This window comes from Scyliorhinus canicula, chromosome 18 (genome assembly GCF_902713615.1).
Source record: "Scyliorhinus canicula chromosome 18, sScyCan1.1, whole genome shotgun sequence".
NCBI lineage: Eukaryota > Metazoa > Chordata > Chondrichthyes > Carcharhiniformes > Scyliorhinidae > Scyliorhinus > Scyliorhinus canicula.
In genome coordinates this window covers 113,535,763-113,555,610 of record NC_052163.1, presented here as the reverse complement: position 1 = coordinate 113,555,610, position 19,848 = coordinate 113,535,763, and the positions used below count along the sequence as shown (strand labels likewise).

Genomic DNA, 19,848 nt, shown 5'->3' with positions numbered 1-19,848 from the left:
GCCCCCCCCCCAATCATCCCCCAGCCCCCCCCCCCAATCATCCCCCAGCCCCCCCCCCAATCATCCCCCAGCCCCCCCCCCCCCAATCATCCCCCAGCCCCCCCCCCAATCATCCCCCAGCCCCCCCCCCCAATCATCCCCCAGCCCCCCCCCCCCCCTACCCTCCCCCCCCCCCCCAATCATCCCCCCCCCCCCCAATCATCCCCCCAAATCATCCCCCCCCATATATCATCCCCCCCAATCCCCCAGCCCCACCACTGTCAGGGGACAGTGTCCAGACATGGCCCTAACCACCTGGGGGCTGCACTTACCTCTGCGACCCCGCCCCGCCTCTCAACGAGTTTTCCAGTTTGAAAATCAGGAGCGGTTGGCGCCAGTGTCACGTAACAGCGGTTGGGCGGGAAGCTCGGGCGGCGTCAAGGCCGAGGCAAGAACATGGATATGATCCTGATTCTATCACTGGCCGGGTCAATCGCATTCGGCCATCTCACTACCACAAACCGTGTTTGGCCACTCGGCCGATTCAGCAGCCATTATGGGATATGCGTCCTTGGTTAACGGGGCCGTTGCATCGCGGCCAATGTACCTTCCTGGACCCAGCTCCGAGTTTGGATAGGTGTCTGAATTATAGGTAATGTCTCCCTCTTCCCCCACCCCTCAGAATGATTTGTTTATTTTTCACCTTCACCCCACAACCTGGCCTTGCATTCTGAAGCACTTTGTTCTGTCTCAGGTCAAACTGCAAAATTTCCAGTCAGTTGAACGTTGAAAAATCATATTTTCACAAATAATGGAGTACAGCCTCTGAACAATGTTATTATAGCCACAGGGGCAACATTGAACACTGAAGGTGGTCAATGTCTGGAACTGGGTGTGACTATTTCTTTCTGAGTGGGCACCTTGAAACCTCAAACAAACATTAATAAATAAAATAACAGGACAGATTAAAGCATCAAATATATACGAACAGCAATGAATGTGGGAGCTGAGCAGATCCCAGCATCTCTCTGGAAAAGGTGGGCGAGATGAATTGCTCTTTCAGAGCCCCAGCACAGAAGCAATGGGCTGAATGGCCTCCTGTGCTGTCAGTATTCCATGATTCCCTCCAACCGCTTCCTCCCTCATTTACTCGGTCAGGTTTTTTTGTAATAATCTTTATTGTCACAGGTAGGCTCACATTAACACTGCAATGAAGTTACTGTGAAAATCCCCCAATCGCCACACTCCGGCGGCGCCTGTTCGGGTACACAGAGGGAGAATTCAGAATGTCCAATTCACCTAACAGCATGTCTTTCGGGACTTGTGGGAGGAAACTGGAGCACAAAGAGGAAACCCACGCAGACACGGGGAGAGTGTACAGACTCCACACAGACAGTGACCCAAGCTGGGAATTGAACCTGGGACGCTGGTGTTGTGAAACAACAGTGCTACCCACTGAGCTACCCTGTTGAGGTGAATACTGGAGATGCATTTAAGAGAAGCTGGATAAACACTTGAGGGTGAAAGGAATTGGTGTTTACGTTGATGGGGTGGGAGGAGGCTTGGGTCGGGCATAAACGCCAGCAGCTCGACTGGATATCCTGTTTATGTGCCGTACGCTCAAGATTGATTTAAGAGATTTGGAACAGAGAGCAGGAGGGACATCGGCACACAGCAAGTTGTGGGGTTTTTGGAATTCACTTTCCTGTGTTTACATCAACATTCAAGATGAAAGCGGATAGATAGGGAGATGAAGGAGAAGTGGAGATTGAAGGGACATGGCAAATGGCGACGGCAAATGTGATCGGGACTCTTGCTCACTCGGAGGGGAAATGGCTTGTGCTGACTTGGAATGGGTCAAATAGCGGAAAACATTGTGAGACCTGCTTCCAAAGGCAGGATGTCTTTGTAACCAGAGGGACGCAGATTGAGGATAAACGGCAAAAGATCCATTGGGTGCAATGAAGATAATGTTTTATGCAATTGGTTGTTGTGATCTGAATGTGCTGCCTGAATGGGCAGTGGAAGCTGATTTAATTATAACTTTAAAATACTTGAAGGGGAAAAAAATTGCAGGGGTCCGGGGAGAGAGTGTGGCTAATTGATTAGCTCTTTCAACGGGTCAGTACAAATACAATGGGCCAAATGGCTTCGTTTTGTCTTTAAGATGATTGGACAATAGTAGTTTCACCTCAGCTAACACCAGCTGACTCAATACTGACAGGCTTGCCAATCCTGGGAACATGGTTCAGATCCACACATGGGCCAGCATATTACAGTGGTGGGGGTGGTCATGGAGGGGACAGGGGTGGGGGCGAGGTGAGCAAGGTGGACGGCTCGCCCCGACTCAAAGCAAAGTCAGCGTGGGGACAACTCACCTCACGCCAGCCACCCCGCAGCCATAGCCCGGTACAGGCGAGCTAAATAGGCTGCCAATTGTACTTCGGCCCTTCACTGAGGAGGCCAGCTCCCGCCCTCAGGAAATGCCAGCCAATCGTCCCAGCAGTCCTGACAGCGCCAAGATCCCGTTAGTGGCTGTTTCTGGAATTGCAAGAGATTTGGGGGGGGGGGGGGGGGGGGGGGGGGGGTGCGGTGTGTTTTATTTATCAGATGTGTAGGAAGAAAGGGGTGGGTATTATCTTAGAGGGGGGCTGCACCCCAATGCATAAAGGGCAACACCCCCCCCCCCCCCCCAAGATTGTATTCCCCTTCCCATCTTTCAAAAAAGGATTTTTAAAAAGATGGCCTGCCCACTCCCACCCCACTGTCAAATGTATCATGGTGTGGGCAGCATATGATCTGGGTTGGCTGACTTTTTAACAAGTTCAACTGACCCTTGAATGTTTACATACGGTGAGCAGGTGTCGGTGCGCTAAACCCAGCCCAGGGACAGGAAATTAAATGTAGCCTTTCCATTTGTAATGAACTCCAATTGGCTTTATTGGTTGGCCAATTGGAGTATGAACTCCCTCAATGATAGCTCATTGAGGGGGCCCATATAAGCACCTGTGTAGGCTTTGTGAGCCAGTCTTAAGTTGACTGGACTGATAGCAGCACTGTTTGTAGCTGCTTCTGTAATATCGTTATTGTAAATAAATATTGGTGTGGTGACAGAACTCCTGCCTCCCGTGGATTACTACACCATTCCTCTCAGTGGGGAAGTGCACGAAAATTTTACATTTAAAAAAATTAATCTTTATTGTCACAAGTAGGCTTACATTAACACTGCAATGAAGGTACTGTGAAAAGCCCCTAGTCACCACATTCCGGCACCTGTTGGGAATTCAGAATATCCAATTCACCTAACAAGTCCTTCGGGACTTGTGGGAGGAAACCGGAGGAAAGCCCACGCAGACACGGGGAGAACATGCAGATTCTGCACAAACAGTGGCCAAAGCCGGGAATCGACCTGGGACCCTTGAGCTGTGAAGCCATAGTGCTAACCACTGAAAATGAAAATCGCTTATTGTCACAAGTAGGCTTCAAATTAAGTTACTGTGAAAAGCCCCTAGTCACCACATTCCGGCGTCTGTTCAGGGAGGCTGGTACAGGAATTGAACCGTGCTACTGGCCTGCCTTGGTCTGCTTTCAAAGCCAACAATTTAGCCCTGTGCTAAACCAGCCCCTAAGGGCTACTGTGCTGCTGAAGGCTGAGAAACGTGCCAAATTGTGCACAGCAAGATCCCACATGCAGAGATAAGACAACAAGGCCATGTGGGCTGAGGAGTGGATGGACTCCGGATTCCTACCTCCAATCACAATTCCAAGAGGGCATGGGCTCTGAATCTGGCCATGACTCCTTCTGCATTCGAATAGCTTTGATGACATTCTCTCTTTCAGCTCAGGATTCGAGCAGAAGAACATGGGGACAGGAAGGAGCAAAGAGCGCCTGGGATGCAAAGCTGCTGCATTGCGAGATATTTATCAATAAATTTCATCCTTCTGTCCTCGATCATTTCCATTTTAATCAAGTGGAATTTCAATGAACTCCCTAGAGGTGCTGCGGCTGGGAACATAGATGATAAATTTCCTGAGCAACAGTCAGATCTCTCCAACAACTTATCAGTGGAAAGTTAGCTCTTCCAATGCTCAGAGTCCCTAATCTAATCTCTTTGAATTTGAATTAATTAGTATGAAACATGACTTAATCACACAGCAATAAATCTATATCAGCCACTTTGTTCCACATTCAAAAGGGCCAGTGAGTCTGGGCAGTCTGTCAAAGATGCAGCTCTGATATAGTGGAAGTTCCTCAGCTCATCGACTGCAGAAATCCTCACCCCTGCCTTTTGACTTTACCATTCCAAAGGTTTCTCGGCACTGATCTATATCAGCGCCCTCTCCATGCTACAATTATAAAACTCTTACCCTCCTTTTCCAATCCACAATGGCTTCATCTTCCCCATCCTATTTCTGTAACCTCCTCCAGTCTTGCAATCCTCTGAGATCCCTCTGCTCCTCCAATTCTGGCCCCTTGAAGTCCTGATTTTAATTCCTCTGCCTTTGGTTGCTGTGACTTCAGGTGTCTGGGACCTAAGCTCTGAAATTCCCACCCTGAACCTCTCTGTCTCTCAACCTTGCTCTCTCCTCCTCAAAGACACTCCTTCAAACCTCCCCAAGTCTTTGGTCATCTTCAACCAGCAATCTGGCTGCCTAGCGACAGTAAGAAAGGAAAATAAAGCTCACATATCCAAATGGATAACAGCCAGAATTCTGAGTGATGATTGGAAAACAATTTGAATCGGTTCCCTAAAACATATGGAAATAATGGAAACAGAAATAATGCCAACAGATAACACACGTCACTCTCCAACACTCTCTCTGTTACACTGTCCCTCAGTATCTCTCTGTTACACTGGGCGCGACCCAACGGCCATGCTGCGGCCGAAGGTCAGCTCACTGCGGCGCAGTGTGGCCATTGAAAGCCAGGAAGAGCCCGCCCCTGGGATCTATCGGCTCATACTGCCTCGCAAGATTCAACGCAATTTCGCGGGACGTTGCCATGTGAATCCCGCCCACAATGGGCAGGATCACTTTTTGGCAAATCTACATATTTGAGCGAGGCAGTAAGCTTTACTCTCGTGCCGATTCCTGAGGTACCTGAGGCTTTGGGATTCAACCCCTTCGCCTCAGAGGCCTGGGGCGAGTGCCGTTTGGTACTGGTCTCCACAAATCGTGTTGAATAGTCAGTTTCCTTCCCCAGGTCTTCCTTCTGCCTTGCATTATTCGCCCTCTTCGGTCACCTCCTTGTCCCTCTGCTTTCCATTGTGAACCCTCGCTGTTCTTTTTGTTTTATTCTAAATTGCTCTCACTTTTTTTATGCTCACTAGGGGACTTAATATAATAATAATCTTTCTTGACACAAGTAGGCTTACATTAACACTGCAATGAAGTTACTGTGAAAATCCCCTAGTTGCCACACACCGGCGCCTGTTCGGGTACACGGAGGTAGAATTCAGAATGCCCAATTCACCTAACAAGCACGTCTTTCGGGACTTGTGGGAGGAAACCGGAGCACCTGGAGGAAACCCACAGAGACACAGGGAGAACCTGCAGACTCCGCACAGACAGTGACCCAAACCGGGAATAGAACCTGGGATCCTTGCAATGTGAAGCAACGGTGCTAACCACTGTGTAACTGTGCTGCCCCGTTGTTTCCTCTTGGAAATATCACATTCACTGTCCGTCAGTATAAGGCTCTCAGTGTTAACACTCTCTCTCACACTGTCCCTCAGCCCGTTATAACACTCTCTCATATTGTCCCTCAGTATCAGACTCTCAGTTATAACACTCTCTCTGTTACACTGTCCCTCAGTATAAGACTCTCAGTTGTAACACTCTCTGACACACTGTCCCTCAGCATCAGACTCTGTAATAACACTCTGTCATACTGTCCCTCAGTATCAGACTCTCAGTTATAACACACTCTCTCACACTTTACTCAGTATCAGACTCTCAGTTATAACACTCTCTCTCACACTGTCCCTCAGTATCAGACTCTCAGTTATTTCACTCTCTCTTACACTGTCCCTCAGTATCAGACTCTCAGTTATAACACTCTCTCTCACACACTGTCCCTCAGTATCAGACTCTCAGTTATAACACTCTCTCTGTCACACTGTCCCTCAGTATCAGACTCTCAGTTATAACACTCTCTCTCACACTGTCCCTCAGTATAAGACTCTCAGTTGTAACAGTTGCCCCTTAACTAGGATTGAGGCACGATCCCTGTCCAATTAAAGGCAGCAGGGGTGGTGGGGACCTATCAGAGGCTTTCTAGCTTCAGAGGAGCAGCAAATTCCAAAGAACGATCAACAATAGGGAGTTTCAACTGATGTGTTGGGTACTCTGGATCTGTGGAGACTGTGCTTACCTCAGCAGTAACACATACAGGCTACCAACAGTTGAAAATAGTACAACACTATTTTATTAAGCTAGAAACTGTTGAACATACTTTCACTGTGGGTCGACACTATGTTAGATTAAACTAAAGACCTATGCCTATCCTAGCCAGTCTATGCTCTCAGTACATGGTAAAGATCTGTGCTACAAGCTGTGAGCTCTGTCCTTCTTAGAGGCTGCATCCCAAATGAGCGGGAAAACTGGTGCTCTAACTGGTGATTGGCTGCGGTGTTGTGTGCGTTGATTGGTCTTGCTGTGTGTCAATCAGTGTGTGTCTGCACCATGATATACTGGTGTGTATATTATGACATCCTCCCCTTTTATGTAAAAATGTGTGGTTATGGTAATACATAATGTGTGGTGAGAATGTTCCTAACTACGTGTGGAGTGCGAAGGCATATTTACAAGACTATGTACATAAGAACTAGCTATTTACATGGGAAGGTGTCTGGTGCAGATAAACAGTAAGCAACAAAATAATAACTAGAGCAACATTATATACAAACCAGGGGATCGATCAAACAAAGCTACGAAACACTTCAGAGAGTCTATAAATTCGAAAAGTTCATAAATCTAGCCTCTGACGTGGGCGACGAATTCTGGTTGACCGCCTCAAGGGTGGGTCGAGAGCCGCTGGTTCAGGAGCGGGCTGGACTGCGTCAGAGTCAGAGGGTGGCAGAGCGACGGGGAGCTCTGCAAAGTCCATGGCAGGGTCGTCATGATGGCGTGGCGAGCGTGGAATGAGATGAAGTGCACGTCGATTGCGGCGCAGAAGAGAGCCATCCGGTAGACGAACAAGGAACGAGCGGGGGGGCCACTTGTCGGAGGACAACAGCGGTTGCAGACCAGCCACCATCCGGAAGATGGACGTGGACGTTGTCATCGGGAGCCAGAGCAGGGAGATCAGTTGGACGGGAGTCATAGGTCGCCCTGTGCTGGGCACGAGACAGCTGCATCCAGCGAAGGACCGGAATGTGGTCGAGGTCTGGGACATGGATGGACGGCACCGTCGTCCTCAGCATGCGATTCATGAGTAGTTGAGCTGACGACAGGCCAGTGGGCAAGGGGGCGGATCGGTAGGCCAGCAAGGCAAGGTAGAAATCAGACCCAGCATCGGCAGCCTTGCATAGGAGCCTTTTGACTATATGTACTCCCTTCTCTGCTTTGCCTTTGGATTGGGGGTACAGGGGACTGAACGTGACATGGGCAAAATTGTACTGCCTGGCAAAGTTGGACCATTCTTGGCTGGCGAAGCAGGGGCCATTGTCAGACATGACCGTGAGCAGGATGCCGTGTCGAGCAAAGGTTTCTTTACATGCACGAATGACTGCAGTCGAGGTGAGGTCATGTAACCGTATCACCTCCGGGTAATTCGAGAAGTAGTCCACGATTAAGACATAGTCTCGACCAAGTGCATGGAACAGGTCGATGCCCACCTTGGTCCAGGGTGACGTGATCAACCCATGGGGCTGCAGGGTTTCACGTGGTTGGGCCGGCTGGAATCGCTGACAAGTGGGGCAGTTGAGCACGGTGTTAGCTATGTCCTCATTAATGCCAGACCAGTACACTGCCTCTCGGGCCCGTCAGCGGCACTTCTCCACTCCCAGGTGGCCCTCATGTAGCTGCAAGCTGGCGCATGCTATGCGGGATGACAATGCGGTCCAGTTTTAGAAGAACCCCGTCTACTACCGCCAGATCATCTCTGACATTATAGAACTGAGGGCATTGGCCCTTGAGCCACTCGTCCATTAGGTGGCGCATAACACGTTGGAGCAAGGGGTCGGCAGCCGTCTCGCGACAAATTTGGACGAGGCGTTCATCCGAGGCAGGTAGATTGGAGGCAGCGAATGCGACATGGGCATCAACCTGGCAGACAAATCCCGCTGGGTCACATGGAGTGGTGACAGACCGGGAGAGAGCGTCAGCAACGATGAGTTCCTTGCCCGGGGTGTATACCAGCTGGAAGTTGTATTGCCGGAGCTTGAAAAGAATACGCTGGAGGCGAGGTGTCATGTCGTTCAGGTCGTCTTGTATGATATTGACCAGCAGTCTATGGTCTGTCTTGACGGTGAACTGAGGGAGTCCGTAGACATAATCATGGAATTTAACGACTCCGGTCAGAAGGCCCAGGCACTCCTTTTCAATCTGCGCATAACGCTGTTAGGTGGGGGTCATTGCATGCAACGCGTATGCAACGGAGGCCCATGATTAGGCCTCATCACGTTGAAGCAGCTACTGCTCCAATGCCGGATTGACTGGCATCTGTAGAAATTTTGGTCTCCTTGGCTGGGTCAAAAAAAGCTAAGACCGGGGCCGTGGTCAGCTTTGCCTTGAGTTCCCTCCATTCATGTTCGTGGGCAGGGAGCCATTGGAAGTCCGTCATTTTCCTGACCAGGTTCCTGAGAACCGTGGTGTGAGAGGCGAGGTTAGGGATGAATTTCCCTAAAACGTTGACCATGCCCAAAAAGCGGAGGACCGCCTTCTTGTCCTCCGGTGTCTTCGTGGCCTTAATGGCAGCTACCTTGTCCGCATCTGGCTGCAGACCCAACTGGGAGATGTGGTCTCCGAGGAATTTAATTTCTGTTTGACCAGAGGAGCATTTGGCCCTGTTGAGGTGGAGGCCATGCTGATGTATCCGTCTGAAGACGCGCTGGAGCGATTAACGTGCTCCTGCGGGGTGGTGGACCAGACGATTATGTCATTGACATAGACGCGAATGCCTTCAATACCTTCCATCATCTGTTCCATAATCCTATGTAACACTTCTGATGCGGAGATGACCCCAAACGACATCCTGTTGTAGCAATATCTTCCAAAGTGGGTATTAAACGAGCAGAGTTTCCTGCTGGATTCATCGAGCTGGATTTGCCAGAATCCCTTTGAGGCATCTAGTTTGGTAAAGAACTTGGCGTGAGCCATCTAATAGGTGAGCTCTTCGCTCTTGGGAATGGGATAGTGGTCTCTCATAATATTGCAGTTGAGGTCCTTGGGATCAATGCATATTCTCAGTTCGCCGGAAGGTTTTTTTACGCATACCATGGAACTGACCCAGTCGGCCGGTTCCGTGACTCTGGAAATCACTCCTTGGTCCTGGAGGTCCTGCAGCTGCTGCTTGAGGCGGTCTTTAAGGGGCACTGGCACCCTGCGAGGTGCATGAACCACAGGCGTGGCATTCGGTTTCAATAAAATCTTGTAGGTGTACGGGAGCGTGCCCATGCCCTTAGAAACATCGTGGTATTGGTTAATAATGGCGTCGAGCTGCGCCCTAAAATCAGTGTCCTGAGAGGCAGACGCGTCAGCAGGAGAGAGGGAGTGAACCCTCTGGACTAGGTTCAATAGCTTGCATGCCTGCGCACCAAGCAGGGAGGCTTTTGAGGATCCCACTATTTCAAAGGGAAGGAAGGCTTTAAGTGACCTGCGCACCACTTCAAGTTGGCATGAGCCACTGGCAGCAATGGCATTGCCATTATAATCTAATAGCTGGCAGGCTGATGGCAGGATGGCTGGCTTGACATGAAGGCTTTGGAGGTCAGACCGCGCAATGAGATTGGCGGAGGCGCCGGTGTCCAGGCGGAATCAGATTCGGGATCGGTTGACCGTGAGTGTGGCACACCACTCATCGTCCAGATCAATGCTGTGTACCAGTAGAGGATGGACTTTTTGCTTCGGGTGAACCCTGTGTTTGGTAATGATACCGACTCGGAAAGGTGCCTTTGGGTCCTCGGTATCAATGTCAGGCAGCAGGTCAGAGTCTGGTTCGGTGACCGTGGGTTGGATGGCGCGGACATCCCTGCGTGGCTGGCTGGAGCGACGAGAGTTGGCAGGCTGAGTAGACCTGCATAAAGCAGCATAGTGGCCAAGTTTGCCACATTGTAGGCAGCGTCGGGATTTTGAAGGACATTGCCGCTTTAAGTGGGCGGAGCCACAGTTGCCGCACGTTGTTGCGTCAGTACGCTCACTGAGCCACCGCGCATGCGCGGTCGTACTGGTGCGCGCCTGCGCAGTTCGATCGTCGCCGTCCCCTCGTTCAGTGCGCGCATGCGCGGGAGGCTGCGAAAAGCGCGCGAAATGGCTGCCCTCATCCAGGCTGAGGCCCTTGAGTTGCTTGATTGCTTGGACCCATTCTGCCTCATGGGGACCTTGCCGCGCCGTTTCAGCCGCTTGGATGTGTGAATACCGATTAGTGGCGTGTTCGTGCAGCATGCAGGTCTCGATGGCAATCGCGAGGGTGAGCTGCTTAACCTTGAGGAGCTGCTGGCGTAGGGAGTCCGACTGAACACCGAAAACGATGTGGTCGCGTATCATGGAGTTGGAGGTGGATCCGTAATTACAGGACTGCGCAAGGATGCGGAGGTGGGTGAGAAAGGACTGGAAAGGTGCATCCTTACCCTGCAAACGCTGTTGGAAGACATAGCGCTCAAAACTTTCATTCACCTCGATGTCGCAGTGACTGTCAAATTTGAGGAGGACCGTCTTGAATTTTGATTTGTCTTCACCATCAGCAACGGTGAAAGAGTTGAAGATGTGGATGGCGTGGTCCCCGGTCGTGGAGAGGAAGAGAGAAATCTTCCTGGCGTCTAAAGCAGCTTCCAGGTCTGTGGCTTCAAGGTAAAGCTGGAAACGTTGTTTGAAGATCTTCCAGTTGGCCCCGAGGTTACCGGTGATGCGGAGCGGCGGTGGTGGGCGGACGCTGTCCATTTTGCAGGATGGCTGTATACTGGTGGAAGGCCGATCACTTGCAGGTAGGTCTAAGAAGTTCTAACATCACATACTGGTACCATGGTGTGTTGGGTAGTCTGGATCTGTGGAGACTGCATTTATTTCAGCAGTAACACATACAGGGTACCAACACTTGAAATTGTACAACACTATTTTATTAAGTGAGAAACTGTTGAACATACTTTCACTGTGGGTCGACACTATATTAGATTAAACTAAAGACCTATGCCTATCCTAACCAGTCTATGCTCTCAGCACATGGTAAAGATCTGTGCTACTAGCTGTGAGCTCTGTCCTTCTTGGAGGCTGCATCCCGAATGAGCGGGAAAACTGGTGCCCTCTGTCTTTACAGTGAGTGTGCTCTAACTGGTGAGTGGCTGCGGTGTTGTGTGTGTTGATTGGTCTTGCTGTGTGTCAATCAGTGCGTGTCTGCACCATGATATACTGGTGTGTATATTATGACATCAACCATAGTTAGGTGGATTGGCCACGATAAATTGCCCTTAGTGTCCAAAATTGCCCTTAGTGTTGGGAGGGGTTATTGGGTTGTGGGGATAGGGTGGAGGTGTTGACCTTGGGTAGGGTGCTCTTTCCAAGAGCCGGTGCAGACTCGATGGGCCGAATGGCCTCCTTCTGCACTGTAAATTCTATATATCTATATAAATAAAAAGCAGAAAAAAAAGCCAGACGACCACTGTGGATGAAGAATCTGTTGACGGAGTCTCACCCAGACAGGCAGAGAGAGCATGTATGCCTGCCTATAGCACTGACTCCCCGGCAACGGGAATCATGTCCGTCCCCATTCCCAAACTCAGTGAAACCTGGAAACCCTGCCCTCTGTTACACCCCCCCCCCCATTCAATAGGTCGCTCTATTCGAACATTTGCCCTGTTAAATTCCCCATCGTTAGTAAAAGGCAGTGAGGACAATGCCACTTGTGCGCAAATTATTTCTGATACCAGAGCAGCTTTGCAGAAAAGGTTTAGCATTAATATATTTATGACCTCAGGAAGTCTCAAACCTCTTCTCAGTTGATCAAGTACTTTTGAAGTGTCACTGTTCTAATGTAGGAAACACGGCAACTAATCTGTGCACAGCAAGCTCCCACAAACAGCAATGAAAGGACAGAGGTGATATTGTTTTTAAATGATGTTGGCCAAGTGATAAATACCAGGACACTGGGGAAAACTCCCCTGCTCATCCTCCAAAGTTCACAGGAAAGGCAGATGGAATCTCGGTTTGATGTGCGATCTGAAAGATCTGTCAGAGTGATATTAGGTGCTTCCCAAACTGGGGGCTCTCGCACCGTGAATACGGGAGCCTTTCCTTGTATCAGTAACAGTAACAGCTCAGTGGTTCTGGAACTAGGCGAGACATTAAGAAGCTGAGAGCTGACATCCCTTCGTGAGAAACTGAAATTAATTTTCACATCAGCAATTCTCATGAAATCTGAGAGGTGTGGTGAAAAAAATTAAGAACTAGGGGGCGGGATTCTCTGATCCTGAGGCTAAGTGTTGGCGCCGTCGTAAACGCCGTTGCGTTTCCCGACGGCGTCAACATGACCTCAAGATCAGCAATTCTGACCCCTACAGGGGGCCAGCACGGCACTGGAGCGACCCACGCCGCTCCAGCTGCCGATCCCGGCGTCAATTGGGCGCCGTGGGTCTGCGCAGTGCAGTGGGACCGGCGTGATTTCCGTGCATGCGCGGTGCCTCCCTTCTCCGCGCCAGCCCCGACACAATATGGCGTAGGGCTACAGGGACCGGCGCGGAACAAAGGAGGCCCGCAGCCCGAGATGCCATCCTGCTGATCGGTGGGCCCCGATCGCAGGCCAGGCCACAGCGTAGGTCCACCATGGGGTCGGACACCCCCTCCCCTCCCACAGGCCGTCCCTGGATCCTTTGACGCTCAGGTTCCGCCGGGTAAGACCAGGTTAGAAAGGCACCGGCGGGACTTGGGTTTTTTTGTACGGTCGCTGGGGGGCCCCGTCGCCGCACCAACCGCGGCGGTGCCAATGGCGCCCGTTCTCCACTCTCCGGAGAATCGCGTCCCGGCTTCGGGGCGGCGTGGCGCAATTCGCGTCGGTCGCGGCAATTCTCCAGCCCGGCCCCGGGCTGAGAGAATCCATCCCGCCCAATGTCCTTCAGGGGAGGGAAAATGGCAGCCCCTTTCCTGGTCTAGCCCAGTCCCAAACTCCGTTGCTAGTTAGATGGAGACAGAAACAGAGTGTTACAACTGATATGGGAGAGAGACAGAGGACAAACAAGGGTGGCAGAGGAACACGGGGAAGCCATTGTTGACCTTCCATTCGGACTCGAAGTACGAGCTTTCCAGGTTGGGGGGGCGGAGGTTACCCGGCTGGAGTTTGTTAAAGGTGACACATAAAAGCCAGCCCAAGCAGGGCCCGCAGTTGTTGGTTGTCTCAACAGGGACTGGATTGGGAGAGAGTTATTGTCGTGGCCAGAGAGTATTGTACGTAGTTCAGTAAATCCTTGTTCCACTGCTGCTGGCTTCCTCACGTTACTAAAAGAGTACTAACTATCTGCATAGCCTCAAAAATAATCAGACTTTTCAGAAGTAAACTTAGGAAATACTTTGATACACAAAAAATGTGATCGCAATTTGGATGAAAACAAAGGGAAAAGCGAGGTTACCAGAGGGACAAGGAGGTGGACGAAGAGGGCAAACAATGGAAGGCAGAGGGAGACCTGGGGAAGGGAGCTGGCCACACAACCTAACCTGCACTGTTAGGAGGGAACTCCGGAGCACCCGGCGGAAACCCACGCAGACATGGGGAGAATGTGTTCAATTCCAGCCTTGGCTGCCTGTCTTTGTGGAGTTTGCATGTTGGCCCCGTGCCTTCGTGGCCTTCCTCCCACTGTCCAAAGATGTGCAGGTTAGGTGGATTGGCCATGCTAAATTGCCCCGTAGTGTCCAAAGATGTGCGTTAGGTGGGTTACAGGGATAGGGCGAGGGAGTTGGCCTAGATAGGGTGCTCTTTCTGAGAGTTGTGCAGACTAAATGAGCTGAATGGCCTGCTTCTCTGAAGGGATTCTATGGATTCCAATTTCACTCCTGATATTTCTGCCTCTATTTTTTAGGCTACGCCTGTTAGTATTAACTCCCCAACTAATGGAGATCTTAATAACTTGAGAAAAATACTGCGACGTTCTCAATCCCTAGATTGTTATAACACAGCTGTGTCCATCACAGCAACCAGTGGCACTGAGTGCTGAGAAGGTTAAACCTTTACTGATTGCAGTGACCTGAATGGATATCACAGAATGAGGGAAAAAGCCAATAAAACGTCAGGTCAGTGGTCATCTAAAGTGATACACTGCAAAAACACTCAGCCGTACAGGACATAACAGAAGGGTGAGAGAACATGGTGACAAGTTGGCTACAGGTGAAGCGATGGTGGTGTAGTGATGAGCTTAGCTGCTCTCCAAGCAGTTGACCTGGGTTCGATTCCCAGCCATTGCAATGATGATTTATCTTTTATGGCTGGCACAGTGGCACAGCGGTTCGCACTGCTGCCTCACAGCGTCAGGGGCCCGGGTTCAATTCCGTCCTTGGGTGACTGTCTGTGTGGAGTTTGCATGTTCACCCAGTATCTGCGGAGGTTTCCTCTGGGTGCTCCGGTTTCCTGCCACAGTCCAGGATGTGAAGGTTAGGTGGATGGGCCATGCTAAATTGCCCCGTAGTGTCCAAAGGTTAGGTGGGGATTGAGGGGATAGGGCAGGGAATGGGCGTGGGTGGGATGGTACTTCAGAGGGCTGAATGGCCGCCTTCTGAACTGTAGGGATTCTATGATTCTATGAAACATAGAATCAACATTTGATTCTGGTGTTGACTGTATGATTGAAAAAGCTTACAATGAGGGAAAGGGCACCAATCTTATTGCAATTCGAGGTGATGAATGCTTGGATTTGAAACCACACTGAAATAGCCAGGCGGGTATGATTATGGAGTGTGTGAGCAGCCTTAACTAACTGGGAGAGATGATGATTCATAAATTGAGGCGGATGGAATGGAGTAAAGCATTAAATGGTATGCGGAGTGCGGTTATGGTAGAGTGAATGGCTGAGGGAAGTTATTTTCATGTTGCTCATCGTAGCATAAGATGGTCGTGTTTCAGCTTCCAAGCATTGCTCTCTCTGGGAACATAGGAATAAGGCGAGGCCATTCAACCCCTCAAACCTTCGCACCATTCTATCCTATCAGCGTTGGTCTGCATCTCAACTCCATCTACCCACCTTCAATGACCAGTTAGAAAAATATTGGTGACAGTTGACGGTAAAGAACATCAAGTAAGTCTGTTCAATTGGTCAAGGGCAGATGGGATGCCATGACGATAGGCGTCCAGTTGACCAATGGTGTGAGAATGGGGCAGTGGGGTGCGGGAACCTATTGCGTTGCAAACTCCAGGAACGTATCTAACCAGTGTGGACCCCTACATTGCAGTCGAGGGAATGAAAGCTTTGTGTCAAAAGGTCAATATGACAAAACTGAAATGGAGAGAAGCAGAGGAGGAAGTCAGGCAGGAACAATAATCAGAAGGGCCGCAGGGGTCAGGCACATGGAAAGGTTGGCTCGGGCAAGCGACCACTCGGACGCGATGACTGTAGATGTATACGATTTATTTTCCTTCCTAGTTACATCTCCCACTCCCCGAAGGGTCCCCCTCGCCGGGCCCACACCCGGGCCAGGGTATCTATGTCCCAGCAGTCCTAGGAAAAGGGGGTCGCCCCGCCCCCTCACCTAGGTAAATCGTACTCAGGTGAGGCCACAGGGACTCTTGAGGGTGCAGATCCCTGGGCCTCCTGCAAGGTTATAACAGTAGGGGAGGAGATGGCATCTAGTGAAAGGAGTAGAGATTAGGTAATCGTGGAGTGGATGTGCCAGATCTTTTGGGGTCCTGACCTGCAGGATCGGGCTTCCGACCAAATGGCCTTTCTCAGATTACTCTTTACAATGTTTTTTTTTTTCTCTCTCACCTCTTTCATTTCTCTCTCCCTCCTTCCTTCTACCTCCCTCTCTGTTTGCTCTCTCTCTCTCTCTCTCTCTCTTTGTTTTCACCCACTGGTAGTTAAGGCAGTCAGAGAGAGAGAGAGAGTGAGAAATCAAAGAAAAGGAGAGACAGACAAGCGCACACAGTGACAGAGAGGTAGTTGGAAGGAGAAGGAGGGAGAATGGGGGTGGATGGAGAGAAATGATACATTGAGAGATGCAGGAATTTTGTCAGGGAAAATTCTAGAGTGACGCAAGAGGAACAGATTGAAAACCGTCAGAACATCTGGGCAGGACATTTATCAAAATATAGCACATTCCAATATGATCGGCTGACTTAACTAAGCTAGGAATTACTTGAATTCTGGCTGGGGGAGGGTTGGAGACAATAAAAAGGGAAAACATCGGAGGGAGCGAGAAAAGGGAGAGATTGATGGAGAGGGAAAGATTGAAAACGGGAGGGAGAGATGCGAGAGACAGACAGGGATGGAGAGAGAGCCAGGAGGGGGAGAGATGCAAAAAGAGAGAGAGAAAGGGAGAGAGATTAAACAGAGAAACCGAACAAAAGGGAGAAAAGGAGAGGCAAGGAGAAAGAGAGTAATAGCGAAAGATGAAGAATGGGAGTGGGAAATGAATGCAGGAGAACGAGAGAGAGAAAAAGAGAGGTCTTAATCACTGCTCCTATTTTTTCAGAGACAAGGCACTGCCAATAATTCTGTTGCCATTTACGCCTATTTCTCGAACCTATCTTTTTGTTTTATTTATCTCGCTACCATCTCCTCTTGCTGGGCACCATTAATTACCCTTGTTGTCATTCAATTTCTCCAGCCTTCCACCCTATCACAGCCCTTTCCTGTTCCTTGGCTTTGTACGAGTTTATAAACTGCTCATTCTCAAACGTCTTTCTGATGAGAGGCCATCGAGCTGAAATGTTAACTCGATTTCCCTCTCCACAGACGCTGCAAGATCCCCTGAGAAATTTTGACCCATTTCTCCTTTTTGATGAAATGGAGTTGAAGGGCAGAAAGCCATGCCCTACTAGATGGTGGTATAGACTGGAGGGGCTGAATGGCCCACACCTTTTCCCATACTTCTATGGTGATTTAATAATGAGGGTTGGCGCATTGCTGGCAGTAGTTGGCACTATGGTCCATTCTGGCCATCATTTTTGGTAGGCTATTTAATATTATCTCCCAGTCTCTCGCTCTCTCCTGATCGTCTGCAGCTGCCTATTTACCAAACTACCTTTTAACATAACACTCTTTGTAATTGCTAAGTCTCTGGCATCAAGTGGACCATTGAACTCTGAAGAGAAAGTGGTGCCAAGGAAAAACAGAACCTGTGCAGAACAGACTGACTTGATCCGCTCCATTTTGTTTTTTGCGTTTTACTTTTCAAAATATCCCGAGCCATTTATCAAATGTTTTTTTTTTGGCCTGGTTACAGGATGCAGTCTATTTTTAAATCCCTTCCAGTCAGGCAATTTCTCTCACATCTTCTCCCCGCCAAATTCCTGAATAGATGGCTCTCAGTTTGTACCATGAAGACTGGCTTTACTGCGAGACATTCATTGCCAGGACACTATCCATCAGAGTCGCCCAGCATGGGAAATTCTTTGTTCTATTTTTGCTCCTGGTCTGTGTGTCTCTATGGCACATCCAGGATTCACATCGGGAGAATTAGTCAAGAGATCTTAAATTGCTATGACTCACTCACAGTTGCCACTCCAATGTAACTTTAATTATTACTTTTAAGGCGCCTTCCCTGCATGTTCTGTGTGTGTTTTTACAGTGTCAGCTGTGACTCAGAGGTAGGGATGCCAATCCTCCAGCATTGCCCAGGAGTCTCCAGGAATTGAAGATCAATCTCCGGGGACACAGCTCTGGAGAAAAACCATTAAAAAGATTGTTTTATTTTGTCATCTTCTTTGAACATTTCTCCTTACCAGATATATAAAGACTGAAAAGGCTGTTTAGCTGAAAGTCAAGCATCACCCAATTGGTCTTTTTTTGCTTTCCAATTGGTGGAGGAAGGCCGTGCGTCACAAGGATGGATGTGTTGGCCGAATAATGGCTGGAGCATGGGGGCGAGTCATGGGGTGAAACCTCCATTTAATCAAAGTTGGCAATTCTACTCAGAGAGAAGCACTCCCTCCTGCCTCAGAGTCAGTATAGATCTTGATCCGAGCCCCCTTCTCCAGAGCGCAAAATCCAACTCGAGGCTTCCAGCGCAGTACTGAGGGAGTGCTGTACTGCCGGAGCTGCAGAGATATTAGACCGAGGCCCCGTCTGCCCTCTCAGGTAGGGGTAAAAGGTTCCATGGCACTATTCCAAGAAGGGATGGACAGTTCCACCAGTGTGCTGGTCAATATGTACCCCTCAACCAACATCACTAAAACTGATGATCTGATCATTCCTCATTCCAGCATGTATGCATGTGGGATCTTGCTGTGCCCAAATTGGCTGCCACAATTTCTACAGGGTTAAGCTGCACGGAAGTTCAACTTCATTTGTCGAGGAAATTTGACGGTCAGGAATTAGTGTTGGGGTGGGTGGCTTTGGCTGATGGAAAGCTTGTCAACTTTGCAGCCCTTGTGACCTGGGAGAATGAGGGTGCCCTCTAGGGATGTGCTCATCATGCTAATTGCAGGCTTCACTTGAATCAGCGGTGCCTTGTCTGCCACAAGAGGCAGTCATTTTCCTAAATTACTACCTCACTCTATCTTGACTAGTCAATTGTGCCAATGAAATATTCAGAGCTAAACATCAGTGTCACTGGTGGGGCCAAGTTCTTAACCCTTTGGAACCATTAGCCCCAAGCACTGAACTCCAATTCTCATAAAAGCGCTAACATTACACAGATAACACTGATGTGTACCCCTATCAAGGAGTGATGGTGATCTCTATCATCACTCACCCCATTCAAGGTCATGATGGAGGGCGTCTTTGATGTACCCCATGAGGATGCAGACGCGGGTCCCACGCATTCACTCAACTTGAGCAGCACAGTGGTTAGCACAGTTGCTCCAGGATCCCAGGTTTGATTCCCAGCTCGGGTCACTGTCTGTGTGGAGTCTGCACATTCTACCCGTGTCTGCGTTGGGTATATTCCCACAGTCCAAAGGTGTGCAGGTTAGGTGGATTGGCCATGATAAATTGCCCTTAGTGAGCAAAAAGGTTAGGCGGGGTTATTGGGTTACGGGGATAGGGTGAAAGTGAGGGCTTAAGTGGGTCGATGCAGACTCGATGGGCCGAATGGCCTCCTTCTGCACTGTATGTTCTGTGTCCTGCTACCTTTTCTGTTTTTATTTCAATGTTTGCCAAAATTCTTTTCCTGGGGATTGAAGAGGTTGATTTCGATGCTCATTTGGTTCGGAAAAGTAGGTTGGATCACAAAGACAGTGCTCCAGAGGGATCAGCAATTGGGAGGGGGGGGGGGGGCTCTGATATATTATTGGTCAGCCAAGGCTGAGAAGGTGCTGGGTTGGAGTAGGGATCCGAGGGCTTTCTGAGTGCGGATGGAGGCGGGCACGTGTAGCAGGTCGGGATTAAGGGCATTGGTAACTGCTTCTCTCCCTTTTTCTTCCGGGAATTACTTAGGGAATCCGGTGGTGGAACTCCACATTGAAGATATGGAGACAATTTGGGCAGCACTTCAAATTGGGGGTGGTATCGAAGTTGGTGCTAGTTTGTGCAAACAACATGTTCGATCCAACGAGGCTGGGTTTAGGGGAGGGGA

At 49.7% G+C, this 19,848-nt stretch overlaps 1 protein-coding gene and 1 long non-coding RNA gene across 3 annotated transcripts in view; one reads left to right on the top strand and one right to left on the bottom strand.

Moving 5' to 3' along the window:
• Positions 1-19,848, bottom strand: part of LOC119952875 (cAMP-specific 3',5'-cyclic phosphodiesterase 4C-like) — a 392,881-nt gene that overhangs the window by 298,489 nt on the left and 74,544 nt on the right. The window lies entirely within an intron of this gene.
• LOC119952877 lies at positions 405-18,029 on the top strand. Its single transcript, XR_005457905.1, has 2 exons — positions 405-631; positions 17,902-18,029. It is a non-coding gene; the product is annotated as an uncharacterized LOC119952877 (long non-coding RNA).